This window comes from Heloderma suspectum, chromosome 1, assembly GCF_057233095.1.
Source record: "Heloderma suspectum isolate Gila_16-S chromosome 1, 16-S_ref, whole genome shotgun sequence".
NCBI lineage: Eukaryota > Metazoa > Chordata > Lepidosauria > Squamata > Helodermatidae > Heloderma > Heloderma suspectum.
The window spans coordinates 123848777-123862543 of NC_139458.1; positions in this window are offsets into that span (position 1 = coordinate 123848777).

Sequence of the window (13767 nt, forward strand, 5' to 3'; positions counted from 1 at the left end):
GGCTTACTGTTAACTGGAAGTAAGCATAAACGGCTGATGAGTAGACAATTTCATTTGTACCTAGGGGTTATTTAGGAGTATTTAAAATGAATAAGCATCAAAGGTTTGTCAGTATACCTTGTGTAAGAGATGTCTTGCCTCTAGCTTTATTTTGAGGGCTTGTTTCTGTGTAGAGTTGCCCCAACCAAAAGAATCCTAAGAGAAAATGAGAGAGTGTACGTATGTTTATTACACAATTTTATTCTTAAAATGTTCATCTGTTTAATTGTTCTGCAGAAGCCGCAGAACCACAAGCCAAGGCAATACCAACAGAGAGAATTCCCTATCTGAAACTATATTTGAACAGTATTCTCAGACTGTTCTTGCTACATTCTGCCATCTTATTTTTCTAATTTACTAAAACATTCCAGTTGAGAACTTGTATGGAGAGAAGGTTTTGGATTGCAATATATTTTGTGTACAGATCAGCATCTGAATAGTAAGAGACCAGCTACGACCCACACGGAAGCAGCACAAACATCCCCTTTCCATTCTGACCACCTTTCCCACACCAAGTCGAGAGTGTTTTGGTAATCAAGGCTGCAGCCTGCAGACTGCATATTGTGCCCCATAGGCTCCAGTTCAGGCCCTCATTGAACTCAGCAAGCCTTTGTTTGCTGGAGTTTCCTAATTAATAAGGCCTCGCTAATTTGAACTCAGCAGGTCTAGGTTGATGAAAAGAAGGGCAGTGTCTTGTGGGGAAAAAGCGACAAAAGCCTTAGATGAAACAAGTAGGAGAATATAGGGATGGTGGAGAATTCCACCACGGATTTCAGTGAGGCTGAATGCACTGCCATTTGGCCCCCCGAAACCTGTGGCGGAACGGCCTCCCACCCCCCGCCACCCCGCAGAATCCCCCCCAGGACGAAGCTTACCTGGGGCGGATGTTCCGCCGGCGGTGGTGGTGGCTCCAGCAGCAGCAGCAGCAGCTGGTCTCTTGGCCAGCTGCTGCGGCCGCCATAGCAGCCACCATTTGCGTCCTGCCAGGCTGCCGTGATAGGCTACGTAAGTATTTATGTAGCCTATCACAGCAAAGAGCAGGGGTGCAAATGGCGGCCGCTACATAGCCTATCATGGCAGCCTGGCAGGATGCAAATGGTCGTCGCTACGGCAGCGGCCATTTGCGGCCGCAACAGCCGGCCGTGGCCAGAACGCCGGCTGCGGACGGCCCTGGCCGGCGGCTCAGTGGAGCCGTCGCGGAGCAGAGCCGGCCCAGGGAGGATTCTGGGGGGAGAGATGGAGCGCCTCCCCCCTCACCATGAATCAAAGCTGCAAAAAGGTAAGTGACTTTCGTACATCCCTAGGAGAATATTGATTGTGTGTCTTTTTTTTAAATCCAGGGTATGCATGTTTTTGGACTTGCACGGTTCAAGGAAACTCCCAATTCGGATGTAACAATAAGCCAGAATTCTTCGGAATTCTTTAGAGTTCTGGCTTATTGGAAATGGATGCACACCATGTGATTGCTCCTGCTTGGCTGCTCCTGCCAGTGGGAGGAGCTAAGCTAACCAGGAAGCCTCAATCCTTGGTTTGTTTAGCCATGTTACTGTCTCAGCTGGGATCCCTGGCTTGTAGCTCTCCTAACAAGGCAGAATCATAAACCAAGTTTTCTTTTTATGACTCTGGCTTGTTGGGAGAGATAGAAGATGGAGATCCCATTTTCGACGTCATGCTAAACTAAGGTGGGCAACGTGTGGCCCTCCAACATGTTTTAGCCTACAACTCCCATCAGCCCTAGCCAACATAGCCAATGGTGCGGGCTGTAGGGAGTTGTAGGACAAAACATCTGGAAAGACGTACATTGTTCACCCCTGTGCTAAACAGCCCATAGATGAGAACCCCTGACTTGTTTAGCTGCTACTGTTGCCAGGAAGAGCCAAACAGGAGCAATCGACTCTACATTCTGGCTTACTGTTACATCCAAACTGGTATGTTTTGACTCTTGGATGGAATACTTTGTTCCTCATTGGTTCACTGATAGTTTTGTCGGGAAAGTGACTTCTTCAGAAGCCTTGTGAAATATTCCTCTCTACAGACAGTTAAAAGGAAGGCATGGATTTGCTCCATTTGCTCCATTTTGCTGGTACCCAGGTCCCTATGCCAGGGCAGGACAAGTCACTGATGACCCTCCACTGCATCTGCAAGGGGTAAGGAGGCAATGGGGCCTCTCCATCACTTATGTGTGGCTCCGGGGACCACTGGAGACCAAAACACACTTGCATTAACCATTTTGACCAAAAACAGGAGTTGAGACCTCTGCCCCACTTGCCGGGAAGAAGATGCAGATTTCGCTGCCAAAATGCTTTCCTAACTGTAGCCAAGGCTAACCAATCCCATACATCTGTAGAAAAACCCAACGAAGCTTTGGTGTGTCAAGAACATGTAAAGTTATCGATATCAACTGCAGTTGCTGTAACTAGACAACCTCCTTGAATTGCCCCCCCCCCTCCAATCTGAAGCGTATTTTAAATATTTTTAAGTACCAGCTATGTAGTGCAGGGTGTAGTAGATCAGCCTTCCCAAACCTGGTGCCCTCCAGATGTGTCAGACTACAACCCTAAGGATTATGGGTTATGTAGTCCCACACCTCCAGAGGGCACTGGGCTGGGGTGGCTGGTATATTTGTGCTGCACATTTACCTTGTTGAGAATCTTAGCTTTTTTTAAAAGGACATATTTGTAGCCCTCATAGATTTGAAAGTTTGAAAATATGTTGGTTGTGGCTCCTGAAGCAATAGGCAGGGTTTGGAGTCCCAGTGTCTCTAAGAGTCCAGTTCCCTGTCCTTCTCCTTCACTCTATACCCTCCTTTGCTGCTGCTGCTGTTGTTGTTGTTCTCTTCCACTTGTGTTATCAAAATGTTCTGATTTCTGTGAACACCTCGATGTTATAATGAGAATGAAATTACTGAAATGTGTAGCATTTCTCCTAAAGACTGTGAGTTTTTGTTTGTTTGTTTGGGGTATAATGTATGCAAAATCTTGAAAGAAGCATCTGCTTAGGGAAAAAAGGGATGTGGTGAAGACTAGCCAATCACTTTCTCCAGTTCTGCACTGCACCACACACAGAAGGGGTGTTTGTGCAGTAAGTCAGAAGCAGAAAAATGGAAGAGGAGGCACTGGCAGGAAACTTTGAGGGGTCCTCTTAAATGCCCTGTCCAGGAAGTAGTCTTGTTGCAACCACAGCCTGCGCTGAGAGCAAACAACAACAGCGCATAAATCCTGTTGTTACCTTGATTAGCTTTTGCTATAACTGACAGGAAAACAAGTAGGACAGAAAATGCTTGTGTTACTCTCTTATGCCTTTAGCTAACAGAAAGGGGATTATAGGTGGTGCAATATTTTATATTTACATTTTTTGGATCCATTCCAATCTGGGTTTAGACCTGATTTTGAGACAGAAACAGCCATGGTTGCCCTGACAGATGACTTCTGCTTGGGAATGGACAGGGGAAGTGCAACCCTGCTAGTTCTCCCAGACCTCTCAGTGGTTTTCGATACCATCGACCATGATATCCTTTTGGATTTCCTGGCTGCATTGGGTGTAGAGTGCATGGTGTTATAGGGGCTCTGGTCATATCTGGCAGCAGGTTGGTTTCAAAAGGTGGGACTGGGGGACTTCTCTTCTGCCCCGTGGCCTTTGGGCAGTTGGGTACTGCAAGATTCCATCTTGCCCTCCATGCTATTTAATATCTACATGAAACTGCTTGGGGAAGTCATCTGGAGATTTGGGCTACAGCGTCATCAATATGTGGATATTTCTCCCTCTGTTTTCTACTAATCCCAGGGAGGCTGTGGGACTCCTCAATGGGTGCTTGGAGGCACTTTTAGGATGGTGAGGGGCACAGGATGAAGCTTAATCCAGACAAGATGGAAATATTGCGGGTGGGGAAATCTGCTGATTTGGATAGAGGGAGTCAGCTGGTGTTAGATGGGGTTGCACTCCCTCTTAAGAGCCAAGTTTATACCTTGGAGGTGCTTCTGGATTCGACACTTGTCTATGGAAGCACAGGTGGCAGTAGTAGGCAGGAGTAAGCAGCTGATATCTTAACTTATCAGCTGCATATCTATTTAGGGAAAGCCCACCTAGCCTCACTTATGCATTTACTAGTTACATCCAGACTTGACCACTGTAATATGCTCTATGTGGGGCTGCCTTTGAAGACATCTCAGAAACTTCAGCTGGTGCAGAACACAAACTCCGGAGTCCTTGCTGGTGGTAGATGTTTGGATCATATTATACCAATTCTGTACCAGTTGCACTGGTTACGGGTGCACTTCCATCCCCAAATCTAAGTACTGGTTTTAACCTTTAAAGCTTTAAACAGTTTGGGTCCAGGTTATTTGAAGGACCACCTGCATCCTTATGAATCTGAACTTGTGTTGGGATCATTATTAGAGGCCCTGTTCACTGGCCAACTATTAAGGTATGTAAGGTTGACAAGCACTAGAAATAGGGCTTTCTCAGTGGTGAACCCTGCCCTGTGGAACTCCCTCCCAAGGGATATAACAGCTGGCAGCCATTATTGTTTTTAAGTAGGTTTTTTTTTTACTTGTTTTTGTTTGGCTTTTAATTTAAAGTTTTGACTTTCAATTTTTTTTAATGATATGTGTTTTTGTTACTGGTTTGTGCTTAAATTGGTTTTAAAACTGATTTATGATTTTATGAACGTGTTATGCAGATAAAGAATTGTATGTTTTCTATTGTAAGCCATCTTACAATATAAGGCTGCAGTTTTGAAAGATGTCCAAGAAATGCATTAAATAAATAATAAATAATTATATACCACCATTTTCTTGAGCCACACCATCCTTCAGAGGAAAACGTTACCCCTGTTTTGTTTTGATTCAGTTTCAATTTTGCTCAGTTTTATACCACCTTGAGCTCCTTGGAGGAAGGACAGGATATAAATGAAATAAACACACAAACAAATAAAACAGAGTGCCTAGAAATCTTTGTAAGTAACCTGTTGTGGAAGTTTCCAAATGTACATAAATCAACACTTGTCACATTTCTCCCCTGAAAAATCTAACACTTGGAAGAAACTGATTATCTAGACCCATTTCAGTCGGGCTTCAGGCTTGGGCATGGGACAGAAACGGCCTTGGTCGCCTTGGTAGATGATATGAGGAGGGCTCTGGATAGGGGCGAATGCTCCTTCCTTGTTCTCCTCGACCTCTCGGCGGCTTTTGATACCGTTGATCACGGGATCCTCCTGGACCGCCTGGAGGGGTTGGGCATTGGAGACACCGTATTGTGGTGGTTCCGGTCCTTCCTCTCCGGCAGGTAACAGAAGGTAGCACTGGGAGACGAGGTTTCGGACCCGTGGCCACTCACTTGTGGGGTGCCACAGGGTTCCATCCTCTCCCCGATGCTATTTAACATCTATGTGAAGCCGCTGGGGGCTATCATCAGGAGGTTTGGGGTGCAGTGTCATCAATATGCAGATGACACGCAGCTCTACCTCTCATTCAAATCTTCACCAAGGTTGGCCGTAGAATCCCTGTCCAAATGTCTGGAGACGGTGAGTGGCTGGATGGGGAGGAATAGGCTAAAGCTGAACCCTGACAAGACTGAGGTACTTTTGGTGGGAGACAAGAGGAGGCTGGGGGATGTTGACCTGGTGTTGAATGGGGTACGGCTACCCTTGAAAGACCAGGTCCGCAGCCTGGGGGTCATTTTGGACTCCCAGCTGTCCATGGAGGCTCAGGTGTCAGCTGTGAGCCGGACAGCGCTGTATCAACTCCATCTGATTCGGCGGCTGCGCCCCTTCCTTCCCGACCATCTGCTCCCATCGGTAGTACATGCCCTGGTCTCCTCTCGTTTAGACTACTGTAATGCGCTCTACGTGGGGTTACCCTTGAAGACGGTTCGGAAGCTGCAGCTGGTACAGAACGCGGCGGCTCACCTGATTAAAGGCAGCCACCGGTGAGATCACATCACTCCAGTGCTGAAGGAGTTGCACTGGTTACTAGTTGTTTTCTGGGCCAAATTCAAGGTGTTGGTTTTGACCTTTAAAACCCTATATGGTTCCGGCCCAGCCTATCTTAAGGAGCGCCTCCAGCAGCACCAGACAGGCCGCTTAACAAGATCAGCCTCGGATGGCCTTCTCTCTGTCCCATCAGCCAGGACAGCTAGACTGGTTGGGACGAGGGAGAGGGCCTTTTCTGTAGTGGCCCCCACTCTGTGGAACTCCCTCCCTAGGGAACTCCATCATGCCCCTCTTTAATGAGCTTCCGTCGTGCATTAAAAACATGGCTGTTCAGGAAGGCATTTGGGGTGGGTTAGGGTATTTTAGAAAATGTTTTTTTTGTAGAATTTTATTGTTTTATTGTATGCTGTACATCGCCCAGAGTGGCTGGGTGACCAGCCAGATGGGCGATTAATAAATTAAATAATAATAATAAATAAATAAATAAATAGCCTAACTTCCTCAGTGTATGGCTCACCTGAAGCATGGCGGAGAAGCTTCTGGAACCACTGGTAGGAGATACCGTGACTAACACTTTGATAAAGCCAGATGTATCTACAGCAACTCCATCACTGTTAGAGTTGTCTCTCATGCTTCTCTCTCATGCTTCAGGTCTTTTTTTAAAAGTAGTAATCTTACATATTTAGAGAACAATCCTATGGCTCGTTAGACACTGTCTAGCGGGCCGTAGGATATGCTCATTTCCGGGAACTGACCTCGGAGTCCGCATTCCGAGGTCGCTTCCCAGGAAACTGACTGCCCCTCTCATCTGCGCTGCCTCTGTGGCAGTGCAGAGAAGCCTCATTCTCCATGCTCACAGGAGTGTGGAGCAACTGAAAAGGGGTGGGGCTGGGGGGCATTCCGGGGCAGGGAGAGCGGAGCTGTGAGTACGACACATCCAATGTGTCGTACGGCTGCTTCCTCTCCCGGTCTGGCCCCCTGCCGCTAGACAGCCAAAAATGGCTGTCTAGCAAAAAAACAGCAAGGCAGGAGAGGCGTGGAGGGAACAAGCTCCCCCCCCCCCATGCCTCTCCTGCCTTGCTTTGGATAGGCGGTCGCCTCCGAGTTCAGAGGCGGCAACCTATCTAGTTAGGATTGTGCTCTTAATATTCATTCAGCACAAGTGTTGATAACATCATAAAACTACTCCAAGAGAGAGGAGGAACATGATGTAACAGCTGCCAGCCAATAAGCACTGTACACGGCCAATTCTGTTGCAACCCCCGCCCCCTGTACTCCACGCTCATTGCCTCTGAGCTGGATCCTGGGAGGGAATAAGTATGTCTGCCAACTATATAAAGAGAAGGCTTCCAGATTGCAGTGACCTCTTTTTAAGTCCACCTGTACACAATGTAGCTGCCTTTTCATTCTTCTTAAAATGTAAGCCTTCTCAACCCACATTTTAATGCTGCATTTCACAAATGACTTTTGACGAGGCTTAAGGTGGCTAGAGCTAGAATTCCTAATGATTTGTTGTTTCTTGTGACCATTTTGACTTCCTTTCTTTCCTTGCTTTTGTCCCAGCAAAGGTTTGCATTTCCTTAGAGAGGCCTGTTGCATCACATGGCTTGTCTATGGTACCTATGTGCACAAATACATTCACACACTGTCAACAAGATCTCGGTGTATTGCACATTCAAATTTCTTTGGCTGCAAGGGAAATGTTAATGGGAAAGCACTAGAAAGAAATGAAGAAACAAATGTCCAAGAAGCAAGCTCAACTGGTGTGAAACTTGTCTGTGTCGTAAAAGTGAAACCTTCTTCCCGATGATCAAGTTTTCGGCTTTTTCTGAAAGGCCCCCAGCAACTGCACCTCTGGCTGGTTCATGTGAGGAGACTTCTTTCCTTGCACTGATTCTCGCTTTCCCCATACTTTCCTTGGTACATCTCCCCCTGACACTCCTAAACATATTTCCCTCCCTTCCTTCCTTCCTTCCTTCCTTCCGCTCTCTCTCTCTCTTTTTCTTCCCTCCCCTTTTCACAAATTGAGTGTGGAAAGAAATAAAGAAAATGGGAGCAGACACGAAAAGAGTGGGAGGGAGAACTCCTGGACTGGGGAGGAGGAGGGTTTGAAAGAGTTCAGAGCAACTCTGGGGACAATGAAAGCGGGTCAGCCTGCTCATTGTGCCTGGCTCTATCTATCTAAATAAAGGGAAGGTTCTGACTTGTGTCCCAGCTGGGAGAGTGTTTTGTTTTGTTTTGTTGTTTTGTTGTTGGACCCCTCCTCCCTGTTTGCTCCTCCTTTCCTCCCCTCTGGCTCTCCTTCTCTAAATGGATCAAAGTAGTTCTCTGGCTCCCCCCACCCCAAATCCCTCTTTCAGCTCCCTCTTCTCTTGAGTATGGCACAATGCAGCCTTTTGTGGAGGCCTTTTGCACCTCATTATCTTCATTGTGTGTCCCCATTATCCCGTCCCAACTCCTTGTAAATAAACTCTATAGTGAAAGGCTGGGAGAATGGCAATGGGCGGAGAGATGTGAGATTCAGCGGGGGTGGGGTTGGAGAGAAGAGGGTGCTGAGATGGGGAGGAGGTTCCTCTTTCCCCCTTCACTTGTCATAGGGCGAATCTGAGCTGCAACAGAAAAATGGTTGCACAGAGAAGAGGAAGAAAGGGCATGTAGGCAGAAATAATTGGGGGACATAATACAAAGGTTGTTATTTGAAAACCAAGTCTGTGCTGTTGGTGGCTCCAGCCTCAGTAGGGAGCGTGGGGGTCTATACACAGTTTGATTAGGGGGTCATTATTTGCAGTGGTGCAGCCAGGCCTGGACCTTGGGGTAAGGTCCAGGGTCCTGCAGCTGGTGGGGAGGGGGGATGACCACCCAGAGAGTAGCAGGTGACGAGGACAGCAGGGCAGCAGAAGCAAACTCCATCCTACTCATGTAGTCCTGATGGCGCTGTGACTGAAGGGAGCTGAAAATGCAAAACTGCACATGCGCAGAGTATCATTTTTTAAAATCAGGTTTGGTAAGCTTGTTAACACTTAAGGAATGTAGACACAGTTGTAAATCATGGAATGGTAGTTGCATCCTTCACCACTGAAATAACGCACAAAGTCATCTAAAGCCTACCCCACCCCTCCACCCCAATAAGGGCATTAAGTCCAGGGTCTGGAATTATCTAGCCACATTTGGTCTCCCAACTATTTCATCTGAAGGGGAAGGAGACGTTTGAGAGGGTACATAATGAGTGTCACAGAGGAAGTATGGGTGCCCCCAAATGTGAGTTCAAGTATATTTTTGGCCAGCTTTCCAGTGGCTTTGTAAGCTGTTTAACGCTAAGCCATAAGATGAGAAGAATTTAGCACCCCGCCCTTCCCTGCATTTACGAGTGGCAAGCAGAGTATAGTGAAGTCTTTTTTTACTGTATGGTAGTGGAGGGGACCCTGTGGCCCTCCAGAGGTTGATAGACTGCAACTCCCATCAGCCCTAGCCAGCATAGCCACTGGTAAGGAATGATGGGATTTGCAATTCCACAACACTTGGAGCATTACATGTTCCACATCCCTGCCACATGGTCACCGCACTATAGATTTCACTCATGGCTACACATCATCAGTGGTAAGGGAGTGCAAGGCAAATGGTTGTAGTTTCCTGGAGGCTGGGGTCAGCTATGAAGTCAAATGTGACTTTTGGAAGGGGAGGCACCATAGTGCACTGGCAAAGCATTTGCTTTGCCTGCACGAAGTCCCAGGTCTAATCCCAGCTAGAAATGTATGGATTTTGTTCCATCCATTCCATCTGTGTTTTCATGGATTGCTTGGTGTCTTTTGTTCCGTTGTCCACTCATTGAAGAAACTGAATTTTTTTAATGAGAGTTTTGTTCACTTGCAGATACACACTTGCGCCAATGCTCATTAGTGCAAGTGCGCACTTGCACAGGTGTTCATTTGTGCAAACTGCCCCCGCCTAGTAAAAAATTGGTCTGCAAATCCGCAGAATCTGTGTGACTTGGAAAAAGCTGGTTTGCTGCAGAATCCATAGGTCAGACTCACAGAAATCTGATCTCATTTGAATCCGTTGTGGATTTCTTAGACATCCTTAATCCTGGGCATCTCCAGTTAAAATAATTGGATGGTGGGTGATGGGAAACAACTCTGCCTGAGACATCGTCAATCTGAGTAGACAATACTGAGCCAGATGGACAAAGAGTGCAGATCCCTATGTTCCACTCTTTCTCAGACTCAGTTTTGTCCCTTTAAAATGGATCTAGTGACTGCCTACTTCACAGTCTAATTGTCAGAACACGATAAGGGCATGGAAATACAAACCATCCGAAGAATTATATCAGCAAAGCACAGTAATTCCTTTACTGTATCTGCTGAATCATGTTAAGAACTGTACAAAAACAAGTATGACTCAAAGAACCTAAGACATGGTCCTTGTCCCTTTGGGGGTCCCAAAGGGATACACACAATGAGAATCTAGAAATTAGGAGTTTTATTATCTGTTGAATTTAGGCCTACAAAATTCCCTTTCTTCAGACACTTCTGGTTACACAGTAACCCTGGCTCTTATTCTTAGCTACCTTTTGAAATTCATTCATTTGCATGTGAATGCTGATTTTTTTTTTTTAAAAAAAATTCTGTACACAATCAAAGCACTTTTTAAAAAAACAATAATGTTACAATTAAGGTGTGCATCTAGAATAGCAAAGTTATACTAGCAATGCCAGGACCATGGCATTAATCTTTATCTTGTAAATAGATGCTGGCTTTCTTTTGGAACCTCTGTGTGGATGATATTGACAGGATGCCCCAGATCTCCTAGTTCAGAACCTGAGAAGAGAACCAGAAATGTGGGTGGGAAGTAGGTTCCACCATCAGAGGGAACCTTGTTGCATGGCCTTTCACATGCTGTTTCACTATATACATGTTGTAAAAAGTGGGAGGACTGAATGCTCTGAAATGAAGCCCAGTGTGTGCTTGGCATCAGTAATACGTCTGTAATGTAATTTCTGAACCAAGCTTGTGCTGTGTGTGGCAAACAAAATGGAATATGAGAATATGCCCTTAAAGAAGAGCGTGCCTATTATGAATCTGATCTGACAGACATAATGCAGGGTAATGGGTTGTTGTTGTTTGTATCCTAAGATTGTAATAGCGTAAGACTGAAATATTTGGATGGGGTTTTTTATACATAAATGTAAATAGCATGTGTGAAAAGAAAATATTGAATTCTTAGAGAACAGTTTAGACAGACAGACAGACAGACAGACAGACAGACAGACAGACAGATAATCCAGCTTTTACTCCATCAGTGGGAGCAGGCTTTGAGTCAAGTCATAGTCAGAACACTCCCACCAGCAGGAGTGGGGGAGGCAGTGGAGGCTGGTGGCTCTGATTTCGATGGGGCTGTGAATCCATTCTGGGTTTCAGTCAGAACAAGCCAGAACCCCAAAGGAGCTATCCAAGGTGCTGAATCAGAACCAGGACCTTGGATAGCTCCTTTAGAGTTCTGGTTGGTTCTGACTGAAACCCAGAATGGATTTACAGCCCCACTGAAATGAGAGCCACCAGCCTCCACTGGAGCGACGTGATCTGCACTGATTCCCCCCTCCTTCTGCAGCCCTCAGCACCATCTCTGCCACTGGTCCAGAGTGTCCCCCAACCCTCCAAAGCAGATTTGGGGGGGCATAGGGACTGCAGGGGGAGGAGAAAAACACCAAAGATCTCCCCTCTCTTCTGCCAGCAGGATTCTCCTGTGGACGGAAGGAGCCCTTCAGTCTGCAGAAGACTACCAACTCAAATACGCATTACTTCACTTTGACACCAGGAAACAGATGCAGTCTCTCTCCCCCATAGCTTTGCCTTTGGCCATTACATTTGACTCCCTATCACTGTTGCTGTTAAGGCAACACCATCATCTCACCTTCAGTAAAGTAAAAGACAACATTCAGAATGTAAGGGTGCATGGAGAAGTACACTATTTGAATAGTCAAGTTGCTAACCACATTATATAGAGACCTACAATTCCCTATCCAGGATCGAGAGCAGAGGGGATCAATCCTGCCAGTTTTCAGCAGAAACTGGCTGTACACACAGGACTGATTGGATGGTGCTGGTGACATCACAAACCTACTGCTCTCTTACAAAGGCAGATAGCTGAAATCAGCATTGGAATCATCAATGAGTATGTCTGTCAAATGTGTTGTGAAGGTTGGAGGGAAGCTAGGCTTGTTCTGCAGGGAAAGAAAAAACCCTAAATACTAAAAATGCAGCAAGTCCTGCTTAATGTATGCCTGTACATATCCTGGGGTATTGTATATGCAGTGTACACACACTTCATAAAATAATTGAGAGCTTTGCTCTAAATATGTTGCTTTGTAAGAGCATGGATCTCTAAAAATCAAAATCCTGAAAATGAGGGTTGTGAGGGTGGGCATATGAAGTGCTATGATGATCTAGCATGTGTAGGGCAATCAGAGACAAAATAAAGACCAAACACTTTGGTCTACGGTTAACCATTGTTTGTATAGGCCAGGTCTTTGGTGATTCTAGCAACCTTGCACATACTGAATCTGGTAACCCTGCCTGGATCTGACCTTCGCACTGAACTAGGAAATATATATATGTGTACATACACACACACACACACACACAGAGAGAGAGAGAGAGAGAGAGAGAGATGCCCTTACCACTGTGCAAATATCTTTCACTCCCCATCACACCGAATATTCATCTGGGTTGGAAAAGTTTTAAACCTGTTATTAGCTCATTTGGAAATGTTGAATCACCAGCCTGCACAGACCTCGCTTGGGTGGGCTTTTACTGCTTTGATTGTCTCCATGTAAATATAATTCCAAAGGAGCTTAATTCAGTAATGAGAAATGGCCTGAAGGCTGACAAATACAATAAAATAACAATTTCCAATAAAGTCTTTTCCCTCTCCATATATTAAGATGATCCTTCCCCCCTTCTTTCCTGCCTGCCTGCCTGCCTGCCTGCCTGCCTGCCTTCCTTCCTTCCTTCCTTCCTTCCTTCCTTCCTTCCTTCCTTCCTTCCTTCCTTCCCTCCTCCTCCTGTATTGTTATCCCTTTGCTTTTTCCTCTAGCAAAGTCTTGCATTTGCTGAGTAAAGCCTGTCTCACAAATGGAAACCAACAGCTCTAATATATCTGCAAATGATGATGATGATGCATGTGTATTCAGCAAGATCTATATGTAAATCTTTTTCTTCCTTTTCATGGCTGTGCAGATACAAATACATATTGCAGATGCACGCTGCTTCCCACCACCCGCCTCATGAAAAGTATGTTGCTCAAAAGTTCCAGCATTTCCAACAGAGAGCAGGTGTGCAAGCCACGTGTCTCACCATCAGCTACTGCTCAAACTCTTCCCTGATTGGGCCCTGGCTCGCGTCTGGGCACCCTTGCCCTTCTTTCTTTCTCCTCACCCATGGCCCCCCACCCTGGCACTTCAACATTACCTTTAGCCCTGTGGTCAGTGATTAATGGTGACCATCAATCTGCCATTCCTGCAGTGAATGCAACAGTCAGTTTGCGATTAACCTTTAAAAACCTTCCCTCCTTCCCCTTTTAAGCCCCATGCTGAGATTATCACATGAAATGGAACAGGAGCCATTCAGGGTCTGCCGAGAACAGATCTCCTGTTCTTTTCATATTGAAATAGGGCGGTATCAAAAGCTTCTTTGAAGTGTCTTCCCCAGGGTGTGTGTGTGTCTAGAGAGAGATGGAGAGAGTAGAAGAGAGTCGAAGAGAGCGCCAGTCATGTAGTTTGGGTAAAAGGAAATTGTGCTGCCAGG